The sequence below is a fragment of the Cupressus sempervirens genome, chromosome 6 (assembly GCF_028749045.1).
Source record: "Cupressus sempervirens isolate cs-2001-9-10 chromosome 6, ASM2874904v1, whole genome shotgun sequence".
Classification (NCBI taxonomy): Eukaryota; Viridiplantae; Streptophyta; class Pinopsida; order Cupressales; family Cupressaceae; genus Cupressus; species Cupressus sempervirens.
In genome coordinates this window covers 670245815-670269103 of record NC_143123.1, presented here as the reverse complement: position 1 = coordinate 670269103, position 23289 = coordinate 670245815, and positions in this window count along the sequence as shown.

Sequence of the window (23289 nt, the reverse complement as noted above, 5' to 3'; positions counted from 1 at the left end):
AAAAAAAAAAAAAAAAAAAAAAAAAAAAAAGTAAAAATTTTTCTGTTTTTTAGTCGTAGCTTCCTTGTTTGCTTTCTGTTTCTGCTCATACTTCCGCAGAACGTCTGCAATATCATTTCGCATACTTCCTTCCTTGGTGACCCAACCCCAAATTTTACATATCAAAGCCCTAAATCCCTCATTTATCTAATTTTAGGGTTTGCCCTATCTTTTTCACCTCTCATCCAATCGCCACCAAACTGAGCCACAAGATTCAATTCCTCATTTTGCTCCCTTATCCCTCTTGGACTGTTCGCCTCATTTCGCCTCCCTACCCTTGAAACCCTCATTTTTCTTTTTCCCTTGTCCCCAGATAGTCTCCCACCACCCGTCGAACACCCATTTCCTATATGAGTTTTACCCAAATCCAAGTTTGTCGTAACTAAAAAAGTTTTTGTTTCTCATCTTCTACCCATTCCAAAAAAAAAAAAAAAAAAAAAAAACCTTGTTTTATGGTTGTTACACGTACAGGAGCAAAAATCATGGAAGAGGAAATTGCATCCCTCAAAACCAAACTTCAAGATATGGATGACAAAATTCTGGGTCTTAACTTTCAGCAGTCAGCCATGAGCCGAAACCATTCAGGAGATACTGGGTCCTCTTCTGGCAATTTTTGTGGACCAAAGCTTGATTTTTCACGCTTCGATGGTTCTGATCCGACTGGATGGATCTATAGGGCAGAGCAGTATTTCAGCTTGCATAATACTTTGGATAACCACAAAGTCCCCCTTGCATCTTTTCATTTGGAACATGAAGCTCTTCAATGGTTCCGTTGGTACATCAAGGCTAATGTAGGCCCAACGTGGAGAGAATTGTGCACCCTCATTTTGGAGCACTTTGGCCCTAGTTCCTTTGATGATTTCACAGGAGCACTCACTAAACTGCATCAAACAGGCACTGTAAGAGAATACCAGACAGAGTTTGAAAAATTAGCTAATTACACAGAGGGCTTGTCTGATGAATTCTTCCGTAGTTGTTTTGTCAGTGGTCTGAAGGATGCACTTCGCTCAGAAGTCAAAATGTTTCGACCTACTACAATGATGGAAGCCCTTGGGTTGGCTAAGTTAGCGGAAGACAAGATTAGTGCTCTACAACGCTCCAGATCTAATTTTGTTCCATTCAGAAATACAGGTTCTCACAACCCTCCAGTCATACCAGCTCCCAGAACTACTCCGATCAAGCACTTATCTGAAACAGAGATGCGAGTCAGGCGAGACAAAGGGCTTTGTTATAATTGTGATGAGAAATGGTCTCGGGGCCATAGATGTGTTCAACAAAAGCTCTATCTCTTGGATGTGGATTCTCCACCGGAACTGGAAGAATATGTAGATGCTCAGGAAACAGTGGATGATGAGGTTGAGCCTCACCAGCCTGAACCTCCTTCACCAGAAGCTCCACCAGAGATATCTATCCATGCTTTGGCAGGAGTCACTACTCCACAAACCATGCGGGTCCAGGGTTTCTTCAAGAAGATCCCTCTTACTATACTCATTGATTCTGGTAGCACTCATAACTTCATTGATCCACGAATAGCCAAACAGGCTGATTGCTTTATCCATCCCTGCTCTAGCTTTGAAGTCATGATTGCCAATGGGGGCACTTTACCTTGTAAAGGGAAATGTCGCAATGTGCGTCTCTCTATTGGAGATTATAACATGCGCTCTGACATGTTTGCCTTACCCTTAGGTGGCTGTGATGTGGTTTTGGGTGCCCAATGGTTATGCACTCTTGGCCCCATTCTCTGGGATTTTGCTGAACTTTGGATGCAGTTTTCAGCCGAGGGGCACCAACACACTTTGAAAGGCTTACAACCAGGGTCTCTCAGCATCATCAGTTCACACCGTATGGAAAAACTTCTTAAGAAGAATTCACATGGTGTCATCGCTCAGCTCCATTCCATTCAGATGCAGCCATCAGCAGTCTCTAGCACTCCTGCCGATCTCCAACACATTTTGGACAAGTATTCTGCTATATTTGCTGAACCTGTGGGATTACCTCCTTCTCGTCCAGAGGACCACCGTATTCAGCTCCTTCCTGGCAGTGTTCCGCCCAACATCAGGCCCTACCGCTACCCATTTCATCAGAAGACCGAAATCGAGATACTTGTCCGTGACTTACTGAAGCAAGGTATTATTCGCCCAAGTACCAGTTCCTTTTCTTCTCCAGTTCTGCTTGTTTGCAAAAAAGATGGGTCATGGCGACTCTGCATTGATTTCCGTGCACTTAATCATCTCACTATAAAGGACAAGTTTCCCATTCCAGTTGTTGATGAACTTCTTGATGAACTTCATGGGGCTCATTTTTTCTCCAAGTTAGATCTTCGTTCTGGGTATCATCAAATTCAGGTTAATGAGGAGGATATACCTAAAACTGCCTTCCGCACACATGATGGTCACTATGAATTTTTAGTCATGCCCTTTGGCCTCATGAATGCTCCTTCAACATTTCAGGCAGTGATGAATAACATATTTCGACCATACCTCCGGAAATTCATTCTGGTCTTCTTTGATGATATCCTCATATATAGCAAAACTTGGGCTGAGCATCTCCATCATCTGGAGCTTGTCTTGCAACTTCTCTCTGATCATCAACTCTGTGCAAAACTATCTAAATGTGTGTTTGGCCAGGAGGAAGTGGAGTATCTCGGGCATATTGTTGCACACCATGGAGTGCGGGTGGATCCTACAAAAATAGATGCCATGAAAACTTGGCCGCATCCTGAAACTCTCAAGAGCCTTCGGGGTTTTTTGGGGTTGACTGGCTACTACCGCAAGTTTTTCAAAGATTACGGGAAAATTGCAGCACCATTGACAGCTCTGTTAAAAAAGGATGCCTTCTCCTGGACCCCTGTTGCTAAGACTGCATTTGAACAACTGAAACAGGCTATGTGCAGTACACCTATTCTCGCAATGCCAGATTTTTCCAAACCCTTCACTATTGAGAGTGATGCTTGCGGCAATGGATTGGGTGCTGTTCTCCTGCAAGATGACCATCCTATTGCGTTCACTAGAAAAGCCCTCTCTGGTAAGAATCTAGCCCTCTCTACTTATGAAAAAGAAATGATGGCTATTTTGCATGCTGTACAGAAGTGGCGGCCATACCTCTTAGGGAGTCATTTTTGCATCAGAACCGATCACCAAAGTCTGAAATACTTCCTGGAACAACGGGTATCCTCTCCTACACAACAGAAATGGGTCAGCAAACTCATGGGGTATGATTATGAGATCACCTACAAGAAGGGTAAGGAGAATATTGTGGCAGATGCTCTTTCTCGCACATTTGATAATCAAGCTTCCCTTTCCGCTATTTCTATGCCCATTCCCAATTGGTTAGCGTCTGTTCAGCAGGGCTATGACAGTGACTCTTCTTTATCTCAAATCATTCACCAGCTAGCCAATAATCCTTCTGCTATACCACATTACTCTTGGGATGGTGCTTCTCTTCGATACAAGGGTCGGCTAGTGCTTCCTCAGAACCCAGCTCTACATCAGGCTATTTTTTATGAACTCCATGCTTCTCCTTCAGCAGGGCACTCAGGCTTCCTCAAAACTTATGAGCGAGCAAGGAGAAACTTCTTTTGGAAAGGGATGAAACAGACGATTCAACAGATGGTGGCTGAATGTGATACTTGCCAACGCCACAAGGGTGAAACGACCCTCCTTCCTGGCTTGCTCGAACCATTGCCCATCCCTACATGGATTTGGACTGATATTTCTATGGATTTCATTGAAGGGCTTCCTAAATCCGGTGGCAAGACAGTGATCTTGGTTGTGGTTGATCGTCTCTCGAAATATAGTCATTTTTGTGCCCTCAGCCACCCCTATACTGCCTCCTCTGTTGCCCAAATCTTCATGGACCAGATATTTCGTCTTCATGGACTCCCTTTTTCCATTGTCTCTGATCGTGATGCAACTTTTACCAGTCATTTTTGGACTGAACTGTTTCAGAAAACTGGCACCAAACTGAAGATGAGTTCGGGCTATCACCCACAAACTGAAGGTCAAACTGAAATTGTCAATAAATGCGTGGAAACTTATCTTCGTTGCTTCACTTCCGAACAGCAACATCAGTGGGCCAAGTGGCTCCCTTTAGCTGAATGGTGGTATAATACCTCTTACCACACTGCCTCTAAAATGACTCCATATGAAGTAGTCTATGGTCAGGCACCTCCAGTGCTCCTTCCCTACACTCCCAACAGCTCACCAGTCCAGGCAGTTGACATAGTTCTCTGCAGCAGGGATCAGATTCTTCGTACCTTACAGGATAATCTTCACATGGCCCGTAATCGGATGAAACAGCAAGCAGATCAACACCGTTCTGAGCGCTCATTTCAAGTTGGGGATATGGTTTTTCTTCGTCTACAGCCATACAAACAATACTCCCTAAAGCTGAAAGGGCATCATAAGCTGGCCCCAAAATTTTATGGGCCTTATAAGGTTCTGCAGAAGATTGGTTCAGTTGCTTATAAACTGGAACTTCCTCCTTCTTCCCGCATTCATCCAGTCTTTCATGTTTCTTGTCTAAAGAAAGTTCTGGGTACCACTGTCAGAGCACAAACTACTCTCCCTGAAATGGATACGGAAGGATCCATTATCCTGGAGCCGGTGGCAATCATTGACCAGCGCACTCGCCAGCTTCGCTCTCGCTCCATCTCTGAGGTCTTGATTCAGTGGCATGGCATGCAACCAGAGGATGCTACCTGGGAACCCCTTCTTCAGATTCAACAACAATTTCCACACCTTAAGCTTTGAGGACAAAGCTTTTTTCTAAGGGAGAGGGGATGTTAGGAACCTGTGTGTTCCTTCTGTTTATTTTGTTAGAGTAGTGTTGTTGGACGCATATGCTTTGTAAGTCGTCCCGTGAGTATATTTTATTATCCCACATGCATAGGTAGTATTACTTTTCTAGATCGTACCCAGTATATAAGAATAGGTTGAGGCCCTTGATGGGCACGGACGAATTTATTGTATTGAGCTTGCTCAAAGGAGGTTACCCCCTCGAAGTGGCCTGCGATCAGTAGATTCATTCTGAGTTCTGCTATCACTTTGTATTCTGTTATTTCGAGCATTCTCACGATATTTCTATAAGGAGGTTCCTCACAAAACACAACACAAACACAACACCAAGGAGAGAGAACACGATATCTTTATTTAATTCATCAAGTAAACAACATACATGCCTGATTGTACGGCCTTCTAGGTTATGGCCAAATACATAATATAACTTCCAGATCCATGATCTAGCTTCAAATTTGCATTTCTAGACTTATATCCTGCTCTTTCTAAACTCTCCCAAAATCTCCCTTTAATCTAAGCCTAAGCACTCTATTTATACTTGCCAAAATGGCTTCAAAAAATTTTGGAACTTAGATAAGCCACAAGTCAGCTCTCAACAAATATAACTACCTATACCAAAATTAAATGCGAGCACAATCGACCCAAATAGGAACTAGACATAGATAAATCGGCACCCATCGGGTGACTCGACATCAATTGGAAATTGGTACTTAGCCTCACTCGACATCCACTACAAATTAGCACTTGACATCAATTGAAAACTGGCACTCGACATCAACTAGAAACTGGCACTTTACATCAACTAAAAACTGGCATTCAGCATCACTCGACATCAACTAGAAACTGGTTACTCAAAAACAACTAGAAATTGGTTACTCAGCATCAACTAGAAATCGGTTACTTGGCAGCAACTGGAAACTGGTCACTCGACATCAACTGGAAACTAGTCACTCGGCATCAACTAGAAACTAGTTACTTGGCATCAACTGGAAATTGGTTACTCGGTAGAAACTAGAAGCTAGTTACTCGGCATCAATTGGAAACTAGTTACTCGAAAGCAATTGGAAATTGGTTACTCGGTAGCAACTGGAAACTAGTTACTTAGCATCAACTAGAAATTGGTTACTCGGCAACAATTGGTAGAATGAACAAAAGTGTAGGATTCCAAGAAAACCTATGATGCTCCTGCATCAAACAACTGGGGTTGAAAGAAATGATTCTTCTGAATCATTGGGATGTCCCAACCTAAGCTGAATCCAACTCAAATTGAGAAATCCATGAAGCATCTTCAATAGGTTTGTTCTTCCACTTCACCAAATATTCATACTAATCTTTTCCTCTTGTACTCTTGCTAACTCTCTGATCTAATATTTGTTCAACTTTCTCAATCTATTTCTTAGCATAATCATTAGGTACAACAATATTGAATATAGGAGATATATCTATGTCATCAGGCAACTCAACTTCATAAGCATTACCATTGTCAAACTTTTTCAAGATCTTATAAGGTCCAAATTTCTTCATCTTCAGCTTGTTATATGTTCCAACTAGGAATCTTCATTTCTTTAGATGAACCATCACCTCATCACCAACTTGAAAAACATGGTATTTTCTAGACTTATCAGCATTCTCCTTATACTTCTGATTACTTTGTTCTAACCTCAACTTTACTTTTTTATGCAAAGATTCCATGAAATCAGCAAATTCTTCTCCTATAGCACTTTTCTTTTCTTCTCCAGCAACATCTATCAAATTTGATATACCTCTAGGATGCATTTCGATAACAATCTCAAAATGTGTCTTCCCTGTACTCCTATTCAAAGAATTGTTATATGTAAATTTAGCTTGTGCCAATACCATCTCCCAATTACTTGGCTTCTTCCCAACTAAACATCTTAGTAAATTACCCAAGCTTATATTCACAACCTTTGTCTGTCCATCTATTTGTGGATGGAATGTAGAACTAAAATTCAATTTAGTACCCATCTTCTTCCACAAAGTCTTCCAAAAATAACCAAAAAACTTACTATTTCTATCTGAAATAATGCTTCTTGGTAATCTATGAAATCTCACAATCTCTTTAAAGAAAAGTTCAGCAACATTCTTGGCATCTAATGTCTTCTTACATGGTATAAAATGAGCCATCTTAGAAAATCTATCCACTACAACAAATATAGAATCATACCCCTTCACTTTTTTAGGCAATCCAAGAACAAAATCCATACTAATGTCAGTCCAAGGTTTCTCAGGAATAGTAATAGGTGTATACAAACCAATATTTTGACTCACTCCTTTTGCAACTTGACAAACTCTACAACTCTTTACAAATTTCTAAACATCCTTATACATTTGTGGCCAATAATATTTCTCTTTCAGAAAACTCAATGTCTTATCAATTCCAAAATGTCCAGCTAATCCACCACTATGTTTTTCCTTAATCAGATTCAACCTCATAGGACTTCTAGGAATACACAACTGAATACCTTTGAACAACATACCTTCTTGAATGAAATACTCATCATACTTACTTATGTGATCTATCAAATTTGGTTCTCTACACTCTCTCCACACCTCAAAAAAATTAGGATCAACATCATATAATTCTTTCATCTCATCAAAACTAAGAACTTCAACCTTCATTTCAGTCAACAAAGAATGTCTTCTACTCAATGCATCAACAACTTTGTTAGTAACTCCACTCTTATGCTTGATCACAAATTTAAACCTCTACAAATACTCAACCCACTTCATATGTCTTTCATTCAATTTATGTTGACTTCCCAAGTATTGTAAAGCTTTATGATCAGTATACAATACAAACTCCTTAGGCATCAAATAATGTCTCTACTTCTTCAATGCTTGAACAATAGCCAAAAACTCTTGATCATACACAGAATATTTTCTTTTAGCATCATTCAACTTTTCACTAAAGAAAGTAACAAGCTTACTTTCTTGACTTAATATAGCTCCTATTGCATTACCACTTGCATCACATTCAACTTGAAATACTTTGTTGAAATTAGGTAAAGCCAATATAGGTAATTCAGCAACCTTTTGTTTCAAAGTCTCAAAACTCTTATCAGCTCCATGTATCCACATGAATTCCTTTTTATCTCCCCTCATTGTTTCAGTCATAGCATTATAAACAGTACTGAAATTCTTTATAAACTTTTTGTAAAAACTAGCCAAACCATGAAATGATCTTACCTCACTCACATTCTTAGATGTAGGCCATTCCAAAATTGCTTTAACCTTCTTCAGATCCATTTTCAATCCATCAGTTGAAATCACAAATCCTAGATACACAATCTCCTCTTGCATAAAAGAACACTTTTTCAAATTAATCAGCAACTTTTCCTCTTTTAACCTCTGCAATACTTGTCTAATATGCTCAAGATGTTCTTCCTTAGTCTTGCTAAATATCTGAATATCATCCAAATAAATAATCAAAAACTTACCCAAGAATCTTTTCAAAATTTCATTCATCAACCTCATGAAAGTACTAGGTGCATTAGTCAAACCAAAAGGCATAAACAACCATTCTTACAAACCATCTTTCATCTTGAAAGTAGTCTTCCATTCATCACCTTCTCTGATTTTGATCTAATCATAGCCACTCTTCAAATCAATCTTGGTAAAATACTTTGCTCCACTCAAAGAATCCATTATGTCATCCATCCTTGGCATAGGAAACCTATATTTCACTGTTATCATGTTAATGGCTCTAGAATTAGTACACATTCTCCATTCTCCATTCTCTTTAGGTGCTAATAGAACACGTACAACACATGAACTCAAGCTTTCTCTGATCAAACATTTCTCCAACAATTTGTGCACTTGTTTATTAAGTTCTTCATTCTCTGTAGGTGTCAATCTATATGGTGCTTTGTTTGGCAAACTAGCTCCAAGGATCAGATCCATACAATGACTTATACTTCTTAAACGAGGTAAACCATCAGGAATATCTTCAGCAATAATTCCTTTATACTCATTCAGCAACTCTACAATTTCTCCTAGCACTTGGTCAATACTACCATTTGTCACTTGGTTAGCACTAACTAGCACTCGATTAACACTATTTTCTTGCACTCGGTCTCCATTGACAAAACTCAATTTTCTTGGGATTATAGCAAAACAAACCTGATTCTTCTTCACTTCCTTTTCAAATTGTTTCCCATTAACCATGCAAATTTTTATAGTAGTACAATTAATCTCATTTGGAACTTCAATCAAAGGCAACAATGTTTGTTTCTTCCCATTTACCCAAAGAGTATATTGATTCAATCTTCCATCATGTACAACATATCTATCATATTGCCAAGGTCTACCCAACAAAATATGACAACAATCCATGGGCATAATATCACACAAAACTTCATCAAAGTAATGTCCAATTTTAAAATTCACAAGGCATTGCTCACTTACCAATATCTTATGCTCATCTTTGATCCATGAAACATGATAAGGTTTGGGATGTTTCAGCCTCTGCAACTGCAACTTTGTAACTAACTCTTCTTATGCTAGATTTGTAGAACTTCCACTATCAATGATCACTTTACAACATTTTCTTGCCATCTTACATCTTGTCTTGAAAAGAATTCTTCTTAAAATAGGTTCTTCATCACCTCCCTTATTACATAAGGTTCTTCTCACCATCAAATTTTCTCTAGCCTTAGGTCCACTTGGTGAACCCTCATCATCTTCTTGAATCATAGCATTTCTATTATTTTTCCCACCTTTAGAAGATCTACATTCAAAGGATATATGCCCTTCTTTGCTACATCTAAAATAATTACCATGAAATCTACCTCTAGAATAAGAATTACCTATTCCTTGGTATGAATTAGTGCCTCCTCAGTAAGAATTACCACTTTTCCATTCAGTCTTTCCTTTTTCATCATTCTTCCATTTAGATTTGCCTTTATCCTGCATAGAACTATCAGATCTGCCACTTTCATCATAAGATCTACCTCTGCCTCTCTAGAATCTACCACCTCTACCTCTTTGTCTTTGTTCATGCTTCTTTTTCAAGATCTCCTCAGCTTTCAAGGCATATTGATATGCTTCTTCTACACTTTCCAACTTCACAAAACTTATTTCATTTTGTATTCCATATCTCAATCCATTAATGTACCTTGCAATTTTCTCAACATCATCATCCACATTTCCTGATTTGATGTCCAGTTTATAGAATTCCTCAGTATACTCTTTCAAAGTCATGTCTTTTTGCTTCAAATTTTGCATCTTTATCAACAAGCTAACTTGGAAATTAGCGAGAAGGAATTTGTTCTTTACCTTGTTCACCATCTTTGGCCAAGTTCTGATCTTCTCCTTTCCTCTCCTTTGTCTATTAGTTTTCAAGTGCTCCCACCATAGAGATGCATGACCTTTCAACCTAGTGACTACAATCTTCATCTTTCTATTATCAGGAGTGTTTTCATACTCAAAAAACTTCTCCATATAAGAGATCCAATCCAACACATCATTGGTGTCCAATTTTCCATCATAAGGAACAACTTCTGCAACAGGCTTTGAATTCACTCTAGACAATACTCTTAACAATCTTGCTTCATCTTGGTCTTCTTTAGGTTCTTGATTAGGGTTTGGTATTACTGCTTCATCATCAATTACATCATCAAGATGTGCTCCTCTCCTCTAGGTTGTCTCCACAACATCTAATCTGGCTGCAATTTGTCTCAGTTGATCCAATATAGCATTATCAACATTATTTCCTCTACCATGAACCATCTTTACAAATTGAGTTCCAGCAAGATCATAACCCTCTGCAAGTTATAGGTCAAATCCGTAGATCTACCACCCTAAAACCAAATCCAAATTGGGGTTCTACAAGATCCAATCTCCATAAGGATGAACCTCAAGCTCTAATACCAACTACTATAGGCAAGAGGAGGAATAACTAGGGCCCAAGGGCTCACCCATCTATCCAAACCACCCTGGAAGATTTAACATAGTGGAAAACACAACACAAACACAACACCAAGGAGAGAGAACAATATATCTTTATTTAATTCATCAAGTAAACAACATACATGCCCAGTTGTAAGGCCTTCTAGGTTACGGTCAGATATAGAATACAACTTCTAGATCCACGATCCAGCTTTAAATTTGCATTTCCAGACTTATATCCTGCTCTTTCTAAACTCTCCCAAAATATCCCTTTAATCTAAGCCTAAGAACTCTATTTATACTTGCCAAAATGGCTTGAAAAATATTCTAGAACTTAGAGAAGCCACAAGTTGGCTCTCAGCAAATATAACTACCTATACCAAAATTAAATGCGAGCACAGTTGGCCCAAATAGAAATCAGACATAGACAACTTGGCATCCACTGGGTGACTCGACATCAACTGGAAGCTAGTACTTGGCATCCACTAGAAATTGGCACTCAGCATCACTTGGCATAAACTGGAAATTGGTTACTCGACGGTAGTTGGAAACTAGTTACTCGACAACAACTAGAAACTAGTTATTCGGCATCAACTAGAAACTAGTCACTCGGCATCAACTAGAAATGGGTCACTTAGCATCAACTGGAAATTGGAAACTGGTTACTCAACAACAACTAAAAATTGGTTACTTAGCATCAACTGGAAACTGGTTACTCGGCAGCAACTAGAAATTGGTTACTCGGTAGCAATTGGACACTGGTTACTTGGCATCAACTGGAAATTGGTTACTCGGCAGCAACTGGCAAAATGAATGAAAGTGCGAGATTCCAAGGAAACCCAGGATGCTCCTACATCAAAACCAGAGGTAATCTATTCTACCTTAATAAAGGGGATACTACTTGTTTAGTTGTAGAATTTGATGAAGTGTGGCTATGACAGAAGAGCTTATGTCATATTAATTTTAATAACTTGGCTAGTATCAGTAACCTGAGAAGAGTCAGAGGTTTTCCTAAATTAGAGAAGCTTGATAACATAATTTGCAAATAATCTTATTTAGGAAAAATGAAAAAGTCAAGTTTTAAGAGTAAAACTCATGCCTTTAAAGGAATATTAGAGATTTTTCATACTGACTTTTGTGGACCAATTAATGTGCACAACTACAAAGGAGATAAGTACATTATGCTATTTGTTGATGATTATTCTAGAATGATGACTGTTATATTTTTGAAATAGAAATCTGATGCTTTCCAAATTTTTAAGTCATACTTAGCAAGAGTTAAGAAGGAAACAAGTAAAAGTCTAAAATGCTTGAGATCTAATAGAAGAGGAGAATTTATATTAAATAAGCTTGAGATATTTTAGAGGAATCAAAAGATAGACATCTGCTCCTAAGACCCCTCCACAAAATGGAATTACTAAAAGGAGGAACATATCTATAATGGATTGTGCTAGGACACTCATGATGGAGAAAAATGCTGCTTTGAAATAATAGAGAGAAGTTGTAAGTATAGTTTTCTATACCTTGAACCGTGTGCAAATCAAGAAAGGTACTCATTCAATACCTTTTGAACTATGGTATGGATACTCACCCAATGTAAAATATTTTTAAGATATTTTGAAAGAAAGTGTTATATTCTCAAAGATTTCAAGAATGGTAAATTAGATTTAAAAATTGAAGGAGGTATATTCATTGGCTATTCCACAAGAAGTAAAGCTTGTAAGTGTTTAAATACTAACACTAACAAAGTTGTGGAAAGTGCAAATGTGAAAGTTGACGAATATATAGAAGTACATGAGGCTGAACCTATGAAGGAACCAAAAGAATATAAATCATTTGTATACTTTTATGAAGGTATGCCTATTGATGAAAATGCTATAAATCAAGTTGCAAATCAACAAGAAGTTTCAGTGACTGCTGAGTCACATACTATGAATATTGAGTTGCATTTGGGAACTAAGCTACATTTAGGTGCTGAGTTATAGAATAAAGTGAGGTACATTCTAATTCTAAGATTAGTGTACATGAAAAATAAGTTGAACTACTTGACAGAGATGTACATAGTGATTCAAAAGTTGAGAGACTAAATGAAGAAAATAGAGAAAAATCAAGATTGTCAAAGTATGTCAAGAGACATCACCCTACTACACAAATCATTCGAGATAAAGATGTGATGAAGGGTGCTCACCTTAATACCATAAACTCATAACAGAAATAAAGAAACAAAATCAAATGTGAGAATAAAATATGGACTTCTTATTTGTGCTACAAATGAAAAATTATAGAATTCACACGTACAATATGCTAACCCACATGGGTGCCTTCATTATAATAAATTGTAAGACAAGTTGTGAACTATCACCTAGAGCTGTCCTAGACAATGTTTAGTCATTTCTTAAATAGGCAATTTTATACTACTCAGGAAGGTTCTAGACAATGAAACTTAATACCTAAGGCTAACAAACCCTAATAATACATATTGATTTTTCCAAATACATATTTAACAATTATTTTAGATATTTTAGGTAGCCCAACTTGGAAAGGCCATAACTCACAAATTGTTGCTCCGATTGGCTATTATAACCACTTTTTAGAAATGTCAGATATGGATCTATAGGCTTAGAATGGCACAAGTAGCCTTTTGTCAAGTTTTTGGACCTCATCTAGGCACTCTAAGGCCTCCAATGGTGAGCCCAAATTTTTCTCTACAAAATGTTTCACCAAAAATTGACAATAACTTCTTTGATACTTATACTTGAGAAATGAGATTTTTATGGAAAGATTACAACTCTAAAATGAACCTTCCTATAGAAAATGAGAATATTCTAAGCTCATATAAAAATCTTACTAAGAATAGAAAGTTCCCATAAATAGTAACCACTCTATCTACTAGTACTTATTAAAATAGTAAATATTAAAATAAAAATATTTTTGGGTGTTGCAAGATTGCACTTACACCTAGGATGCTCCTGCATCAGACACTCAGGGTAATTAAGAAGTGACCCCATCACATTTTATGTGTTTAGAGGAAAACCAAGACGATTAAGCTCCTCCCTTGCTAGCTATGATAAATCCTCTACTAGTTTACCTTTCCATTTGACTAGGTATTCCTCATAAGTTTTGTTCCTTGTACCTTTGCCAACACCACTGTCTAGTATCTCCTCAACCTTTGTAGTTGAGCTAGCTATTGGAATACTCCACTACACTTTTGCAACTTCATCTCCATCACCTCCTTCATAATACTATATCAAATCTAAAATATTAAATACTGGTGAAATCTTCAATTCAATAGGTGACTCCACTTCATAAGCATTTTTAGAATCATGCCTTTTTACTATCTTGCATGGTCTAAACTTCTTCATTTTTAGCTTATCATATGTACCCGCTAAAAAAGGCTCCTTTCTCAAATGAACCATTACTTCATCTCTAATCTAAAATTCCTTATACCTCATTTTCACATCTTCCTTAGCCTTATACTATGTATTCATCTTTATGATGTGCTTCCTCATCTCCTCATGGATGTTCTTCAAATGTTCAGCAAAATCTTCTACTTCAGCACTACTTATCTCTCCTTTATCCAACTGCCTCAACTTAGGAGCATTTTTGGGACTACTCAAATATACAATCTGGAATGGTGTTTTACCAATACTCATGTTGATAGAATTATTATATGCAAATTATGCCTGTGGTAAATTTATATCCCATCCTTTTGGCTTGTCTCAAACCAAACATCTCAACAAGTTTCCCAAACTATAATTCACATCTTCTATTTGTCCATCAATCTATGGATGATGTGATGAACTAAACTTCAAATCTATCTTCAAATTTTTCCACAATGTATTCCAAAAATACCCAACAAATTTTGTATGTTGATATGAAACTATACCCTTTGGTAGACCATGTAGTCTCACCACTTCTTTGAAAAACAACTATGCCACATGAACAACATCACTAGTCTTCTTTCAAGGAATAAAATGTACCATCTTTGAAAACCTATCAACCACCACAAAAATAGAATCATGCCAATGTTGTTTCCTCAGTAATCCAAGAACAAAATCCATGCTAACATCCTCCCACAGTTTCTCTAGTACATATAATGGTTGACACAATCTTGTATTCTACTTCACTCCTTTTGCCATCTAACATACTCTAAAACTCTATAAAAACTTCTTCACATCTTGCTACAACTGTGGCTAGTGATAATTCTTAGCAACCAAAGAAATGGTTTTATCTCTGCCAAAATGTCTAGCCAATCCTCCACTATGCTTCCCCTTGATGATATTCTCTCTCATTGAACTTCTAGGAATGCACAGTTGGCTTTCTTTAAACAACATACTACACTGGATCATGAAATCCAACCACTTTTTCTTGTCAAGTGTAATAGGTTCTGTACAAGTCTTCCATGCTTCACCAAAATTAGGATCATCTAGATACAAAGTTTTGAGTTCCTTGATCTCGACCACCTCTATCTACATTTCTATCAACAAAAGTTGTCTTCTACTAAGAGAATCTACAACTCTGTTAGATTTCCCACTCCTGTGTTTCAAAAAAATGTATTACTCTAGAAAAACTCAACCCACTTCAAATGCCTTTGGTTCAATTAACCTTGACTATTCAAATATTGCAAAGAATGATGATCAATATACAAAACAAACTCCTCAGGAAGAAGATAGTATCTCCACTTCTTCAATGCTTGAACTATAGCATAAAATTCTTGATCATAAACAAAATATTTTCTTTTGGCATCATTCAACTTCTCACTAAAATAAGCAATAGGTCTACCTTCTTGGCTCAAAAAAGCTCCTATTGCAATACCACTAGCGTCACAGTCTACTTGAAACACCTTGTTAAAATCAAGAAGTTCTAAGACAAGTTGCTTGGTAACTTTTTGTTCAACAAATTAAAACTCTTATCTTCTCCTATAGTCCACTTAAATTATTTCCTATTCCCTCTCATTATTTTATTCAAGGGTCCACAATTATTGCTAAAACCTCTTAAGAACTTTCTATAAAAAACTAGTCAGTCCATGAAAAGATCTTACCTCCATCGTACTCCTTAGAGTAGGCCATTCAAGGATAGCCTTCACTTTCCATTTTCAAACCTTATGCCAAGACTGCAAATCCTAGGTACATTAACTCCTTTATATAACTACACTTCTTCAAGTTTATTAACAACTTTTCTTCCCTCAACCTATCAAACACCTTGCGAATATGGATCAAAATATCATTTAGGTAGACAATGACAAACTTACCTAGAAACTACTTTAGTACCTCATTCGTGAGCTGCATGAAAGTGCTTGGTGTATTGGTTAGCTAAAAAGGCATAACTAACCACTTGTATAGTCATTCTTTGGCCTTGAAAGTAGTATTCCACTCATCACCTTCTCTCATATGAATCTGATGGTACCCACTCTTCAGATCTACCTTTGTGAAATACTCAGCTCCACTCAAATAATCCATAATATCATCCATCCTTGGCAATAGAAATTTTTATTTGATTGTGATCTTTTTGATAGCATGAGAATCTATGCATATCCTCCATTCTCCATACTTCTTTGGTGCTAATACGGTTGGTATAGAACATGGACTTAGACTCTCTCAAATAAACCCCTTCTACAACAACTCATGAACTTTCCTATTCAAATCTTCACTTTCTATTGGTGTCATTCTTTGTGCTTCCTTGTTTGAGAAACTAGCTCCTCGAACCAAATTCGTCTGGTGACTGATCTTCCTCATTGAAAGCAATCCATCAAGAACATTATTTCATACTATATTAGAAAACTCTCTCAACATTTTGCAACTTTTGTAGGCACCTCCTCTACTTCTTCTTTATTATCTTTTGGAATTATATCAAAACACATATGCTCATGCTACATAGCTTTGATAAACTCTTTTCCATTAGAAAAAACATATTTTGGTAGCACTACATACCTTTTCTTCTTTCTCCTTCAATGGCTTCAACTTATGTTTCACTCCATCCTTGGTCAGACTATATGTATTTTCTTTCCCATTATGTATAGCATGCCTATCAAACTACCATGACCTACCTAGCAATAGATGATATATGTCCATAGGTATGATATCACATAGTACCTCATCCTAGTAGCTTCTAATCTTGAACTTCAGTGAGGGCTACTCATTAACCATGACCTTGTGGTCATTTTGCACCTAGGAAATATGGTATGGATGTGAGTGTTTCTGTCTCTTCAACATTTGCTTTGAGACCATCATTTCTGACACAATATTGTTAGTATTTCCACCACCAATGATCACATTACAACACTTATCTTCAAATTTTCACCTTGTACAAAACAAGCTCCTTCTTTGATCAGGTTCATTCTCACCACTTAGTAGGACTCTTTTGCTAGCTAGGACTCCTCTTTCAACATCTTTAGAATGTGATGATCTAGCATCTTCATCAATGTGTACCACTATGGCTTGGCATTCTATTACTTGATCTATCCTTCCTTGGTGCTGGGTACATTCAAATTCTCTATGCCCTTCTTCTCCATAGTGAAAATATTTCCCACAAAAGCCTCCTCTTCCAAATCATTGTCCTCTACCTCTTCTTCTTTGATCTCTATTGTTATGATCATGAAAATTATTGGAATTATTTCCCCTTTGGTTCTGATTGCTACTTCCAACCTCATCCTTGTTCTTCTGATCATCATTATGGCCACCATACGATCATCCACCAGATTTCCACCATGATCTCTTCGATCTCTTCTACTATTCTTGCTATTAAACTTCTTGCTCAATTTCTCCTCAACTCTTAGGAAAAATTGGTATGTCTCTTTAATACTATTCATTTGAACTACACTCAACTCATCCTAAATGCTTGGCCTTAACCCATTAAGATAATAGGTGACTTTCTCCTTATCAACTTCTGCATGTTCAGTTTTGATGAGGACTTAGTAGAACACTTTGGTGTACTCTTGAATAGATTTTCCTGCTTGCTTCAACCCTTGCATTTTCCTCAATAGATCAAGCTCATAATACATGGGAATGAATTGTCACTTTAGTTTAGCTATCATCTAATCCCATCTGGTGATTGTCTCCTTTCCCTTTCTATTCTACTCCAACTGAAGCTCCTGCCACCAGATCTTTGCATGTCCCTTCAGTTTTGCCTTCACAAACCTAACCCTATTAGGATCATCAATATCTTCATACTCAAATATTCTTCTAGTTCATTGATCCAATCAATCAGCTCATTTGGGTTAAGATTTCCCAAAAATGTGAGAACCTCAAACTTAGGTCTTTTTCAATATTGGAGATGGCCCTAAAAAGCCTCTCTTCCTTTGGGTTTAGAATTGTCTCTACTTTGACATTTATTTCTACTTTTTCCTCATCCTCACTTTCATCTCTTATGGGAAGATTTATTCCTCCAGTGCTTGGATTTGTCTTTGGAGGGCTTTAAAACCTTCAAGTGTAACACCTATAGCTATTCCACTATGCTCTCTTTGTGGAGGCATTTTTGTGCTTCTACTAAAACTTTAGTGCAAATTGCCTCACATTGGTGATCTATCTACATGCTCAACCCAAATCACAGTCCTAGTGTGAACTATCTCATAGTCGGTGATCTATTCACACATTCAAGAACTCTTGATTTAATACCACTTGATGAAGGGTGCTCCCATTAATACCATTAACTCATAACAGAAACAAAGAAATAACAGCAAATGTGAGAAAAAATATGGACTTCTTATTTATGCTGCAAATGCTTAATTACAAAATTTACAAGTACAATATGTTAACCTACATGGGCACCTTCATTATAATAAATTGCAAGATAAGCTACAAACTATCACCCAAAGGTGTCTTAGACAATGTTTGGGCCTTTCTTAAATAGGCAATTTTATGCTACCCAGGAAGGTTCTTTGATACTTGTGCTTCATTATTTACTTCTTCAATACTTATACTTGAGCAATGGGATTTTTATGGTAGGCTTACAACTCTAAAATAAACCTTCCTATAGAAAATTAGAACATTCCAAGATCATATGCAAACTTACTAAAAATAGTAAGTTCTTATAAATAGTAACCACTGTATTTGCTAGTCCTTATTAAAATAGAAAAGACTGAAATAAAAATATTTTTGGGTGATGCAAGATTGCTCTTACACCCAAGATTCTCCTACAGTAAGATGTTAGAACAATGACAAGAAATAAGTTGAGAAATGACACATGTTTACTGAGCATGCAAGAATCTAAAATAGTGAAAGATGCCTTAGAAGATATGGACTAGAGTAAAGCCATGAAAGAAGAGATTGGACAAATTGAGAAAAATAAGACATGGACTCTAGTTCCTAGACTAGAAGATAAAAATTTTATTGGCACCAAGTGCGTGTATGGAAACAAGTTAGATGAAAATGGTGAAGTCACAAGAAACAAGGAAAGATTAGTTTGTAAAGGATATGTACAAAAAGAAGGGATAGACTATGGAGAAACATTCACTTCTATTGCAAGATTGGAAGGAATAAGAACTCTATTTTCTTACTCTGCACACAAAATTTTGAGTTTACCAAATAGATGTTAAGTCTACATTTCTGAATGGTATATTAGAGGAAGAGGTTTATATAGAACAAATAGAAGGATTTGTTGATGCTAAGAACAAAAATATGGTATGTAGACTACACAAAGCTTTATATGGTTTGAAGAAAACACCAAGAGCATGGTATGAAAGGCTTCATAATTATCTTGTGAAGATTGGATTTGAAAGACTGATGATAACAACAATCTATACTTGAAGACAGAGAAAGGTAAAGGTATTTTACTATCTAAAATTTTTGTTGATGATATTATATTTGGAGGTCAAGATAATTTATGTAAGGCTTTTGCAAATGAAATGAAGAAATAATTTGAGATGTCTATGTTGGAAATATTCAAGACTAAGCTAGGTTACTGAAAGGGGAGGGGTGAATTAGTAACCTTAAAAACTTTATCAAATTTAGATCTTAATTACAATAATCCAATAACCATTTAATTCATTAAATTAGTATGCACGAGAAACTAAAAACATAAACATTCGTGGAACATGAACACAATAATTTTCTGACCTAAAAACCCTCCAAATAGAAAGTAAAATTGGGGTGGGGTGATAACCATAAAACTTCGATACTACAACATAAAGTTGTCCTATTAAGGCTTACAATTATCACTTATAATGATCTACCTTGTTAGGAGCAATTAGGACTACTAGGTCCACCTTGTTAGAGGTTGTACAAACATACAATGAAGTATGCACTTAGTAAAGAGATTTGACAAAAGATTGTCAAGTCTACCTTGTTAGAGGATTTGGACTGGTTCACCTGTTAGAATGAAATAGTAGATCTCTGACTTACAACTAATTTTCTGATAGAGATTCTTTGAAGTATTGATCACCTTTTTTTGATGGATATGACTTTGCTGCTCCTTTGCTAATATGGCCTTAGAATACACTTTGTTGTTGATTCACATTCACATGCTTCTTACATATTCTTCACTCTCACTTATTTTCTATACATGCATACATAGATCCATACATTTGGATATGATATAATACATTACATAAATATCAATCCAATTTACAAAATTACAAAGTTGGCCAATATACAAGTTAGCATCAATATTACAAAGTCAACTCAAATGAAGACACTCAGGTTCTGAAGACTAATTTGGCAAAGTTCTGATATACAACATCCACTATCATTACTCTGCATCATCATGCATTTGGTACAAGTAGAAGCTCAGTCCATACTAATCATCTCGTAGTAGTCTCAAACTTGGTCTGCACTGGTGACTTGGTAGATACAGTGTAGCTTGGTAGAAACTAAATTACTTGTTTACCATGACTGTGCTTGGTAAACATTGATCATCACATAGCTCAATTAACACCAACTACACTTCACATGAACTATTGGCTCAATTTGAACTACGAAGCTTGGTAACCACTGAACTACACTATTTGAACTATTGGAATTCATACTTAACTGAATTCACTTGGTAACCATTGGGATGCTTAGTAGAAACTGTAAAGCTTGGTGGCTATTGAATTACATGGAAAACACTATAGACTATTCAATGATATCGATAGCCATATAGAATCTTAATAAGTTTTGTCACTAATAACAAAATTGACTTAATGTGAACAATCTCCCCCTTTGGCATTAGAGACAAAATCACTTATTAGCCAAAACTTATATACACCACAGTGTGATACTAGCTCGGTATGGTATAATTTTTTTCCTTTTTTTGGAATTTTTCAAAATTTGTCTTTGTAAGTATATATAATATATTGTATCTACATGATTTTATACTTTCCTTTCCTTTGCATGATTCTCCCCCATACAATATACATACTATTTCTCATATATATAGATATTTTTCTCATATATATATATATATATATATATATATATATTCTTTCTCATATATATACATTTTTTCTCCCCCTTTTTGACAATAATTCCAAAGATTCAATTAAAACTTACTTACACAAAGACACCAATATAAGAAAGAAACTTAGAATTTATCTTAAGTATGAGTGCTAAATGTATGTAGAGCAATTTGGACTTCTGTAGAGAGTTCTATTATGTGATTTGCAATTGAGAAGTTGTTGCCATGGATCAATGATTTTGACTAAAAAATGTGCTTCAACATTATGTCCATGATGGGAAGGATCATATTCTGAATATCTATTAGTGAAGACCGAATCCTTGCTTCTTCTCTCAATAACTCTACCTACATATCTAACAAGAATTTGATTTTCATATGATGTGCAGAGCTTGAACTTGGGTCAAGTTGCAACTATTGTGCACTAGCCTTAAAATCTTCATCAATCTTTGTTAGTTTTCTCTTTATTTCTTTTGTGAACTCGATAACATTACATAATTTTCCAAAAAGTGATGTTACATTTGTGCAAGACTTTTCAAGATTGGTCAAAATTGAGAAAAGCTCCACTTGTTGGATGGCAATTTGTTCAGCAATGTGCTCAAGCACTTTGTTATCAAATTTCTTCTCTACTTTCTTAATAAATTTGTCTTGACCACTTGAGTCCTCATTAAACTTCTAGATTGCCTCTTCTAATTGAAACAAAATGGGTTGAGAAGTATCAACTTCAACACCTATCACCTCATTCAAAATAATCTTAGCACTTTCTATGATTTTATATTCTCCATCTCTTTCCTCTCTCAATTTCTTCTATTTTGCTTTCTTTCGGAGGAGTTGACTAGCTATTTGCATTTGATCTATAGTGGTATTATCAAAATCCCATTTTGGAATTTCAATTGCTTCATCTAGATCAATGTCCTCTTCTATCTCCTTTCCACTCAAAAGTAATGTACTTGGTTGAGCCTTAGGTTCAACTACCTTTGTACTTAATGCCTTAGAATCTAGAATGGAAACAATAGTAAAGATAGCAGGACTAGCTGTGAAAACTAATATAGTACCAATAGATGGAATATTGACTGGTATGCTTACTAAATCCAAAAATGAAGTACTTATAGAAGTATCTAAATCTATAGAAAAAAAATTGTAGAATCCAAAATTGTAGAACTCGAAACTATACTTACTACTAAAGAACACAAAATTGTAGAACATGCTATTAATGCTAACTTAGGAACTAAAGAAGAGGGAGGTTGTAACTTGGTAGATGAAGTGGTAGACACATCTATTAGTGATGTGTTGAGCTATGAGGGAGTGAAGAGTGATTGGACATTTGATGTATCTATTGTGGTCACAATCAAACTTGTTGAAGCTATCTCCTAACTTGATGTAGTTACTAATTTTCTTGGAGAATGAGGAAGTGAGGCAATAATTGTGGTTGCTATCTTCATAGGATTACTCCCCTTATCATCTTCTTTTTCTTCCTTAACAGCTTCTTCCTCTTTATCTTCTTCAACTTCTTCATTGTCAAATTGTATTGTCTCAAAGTATGTTCCTTCTTCCTCATCATCACTGTCATCATCCTTGACTTCTACTGGAAAGTCACTTTGTTTATGCAAGTGATAAATATTCTTTCACATACCTATAGCATTCTTGAATACATGCTCTATATCCTTTAACAAAATTAAATAATTATTAAATCTAAGAGTCATCTTGTCTTCATTTTTCTTCATAGACTCTTTTACCTCAGCATCTGTGATACATGGTAACAATTGCCTCAGGGTTTGTTCATAGATATCTTTTTTTGTCTACGTAGCTAAGTTCCATCTTGGCTTCAACCACTCTAATAGATCATTAGAGATCTTAGAGGCTATCTCATCATGGGAATATTTCCATTTACCCATCTTGGTTAGCACCAATTCTTCAACCTATTGCTTCTTAGCCTCTGTCCTAGTCTCATACTTTAATGATTTGAAGTTGGTTATTCTTGCACCTACTTCCAATTTTTTTAGTTTTTCTTGGAAGATGGGAGGAGGCTTTCTAAACACAACTTCACTACCTTTCTTCTTGGATCTCTTGTTAAACACTACAGTGGATGGATTGGGTGGCTTAGTGATGATCACCTTGGCTTCCTTCTTTACTAGCTCTTCTTCATTTTCTAACTCTTCTTCATCCTCTATATCATCAT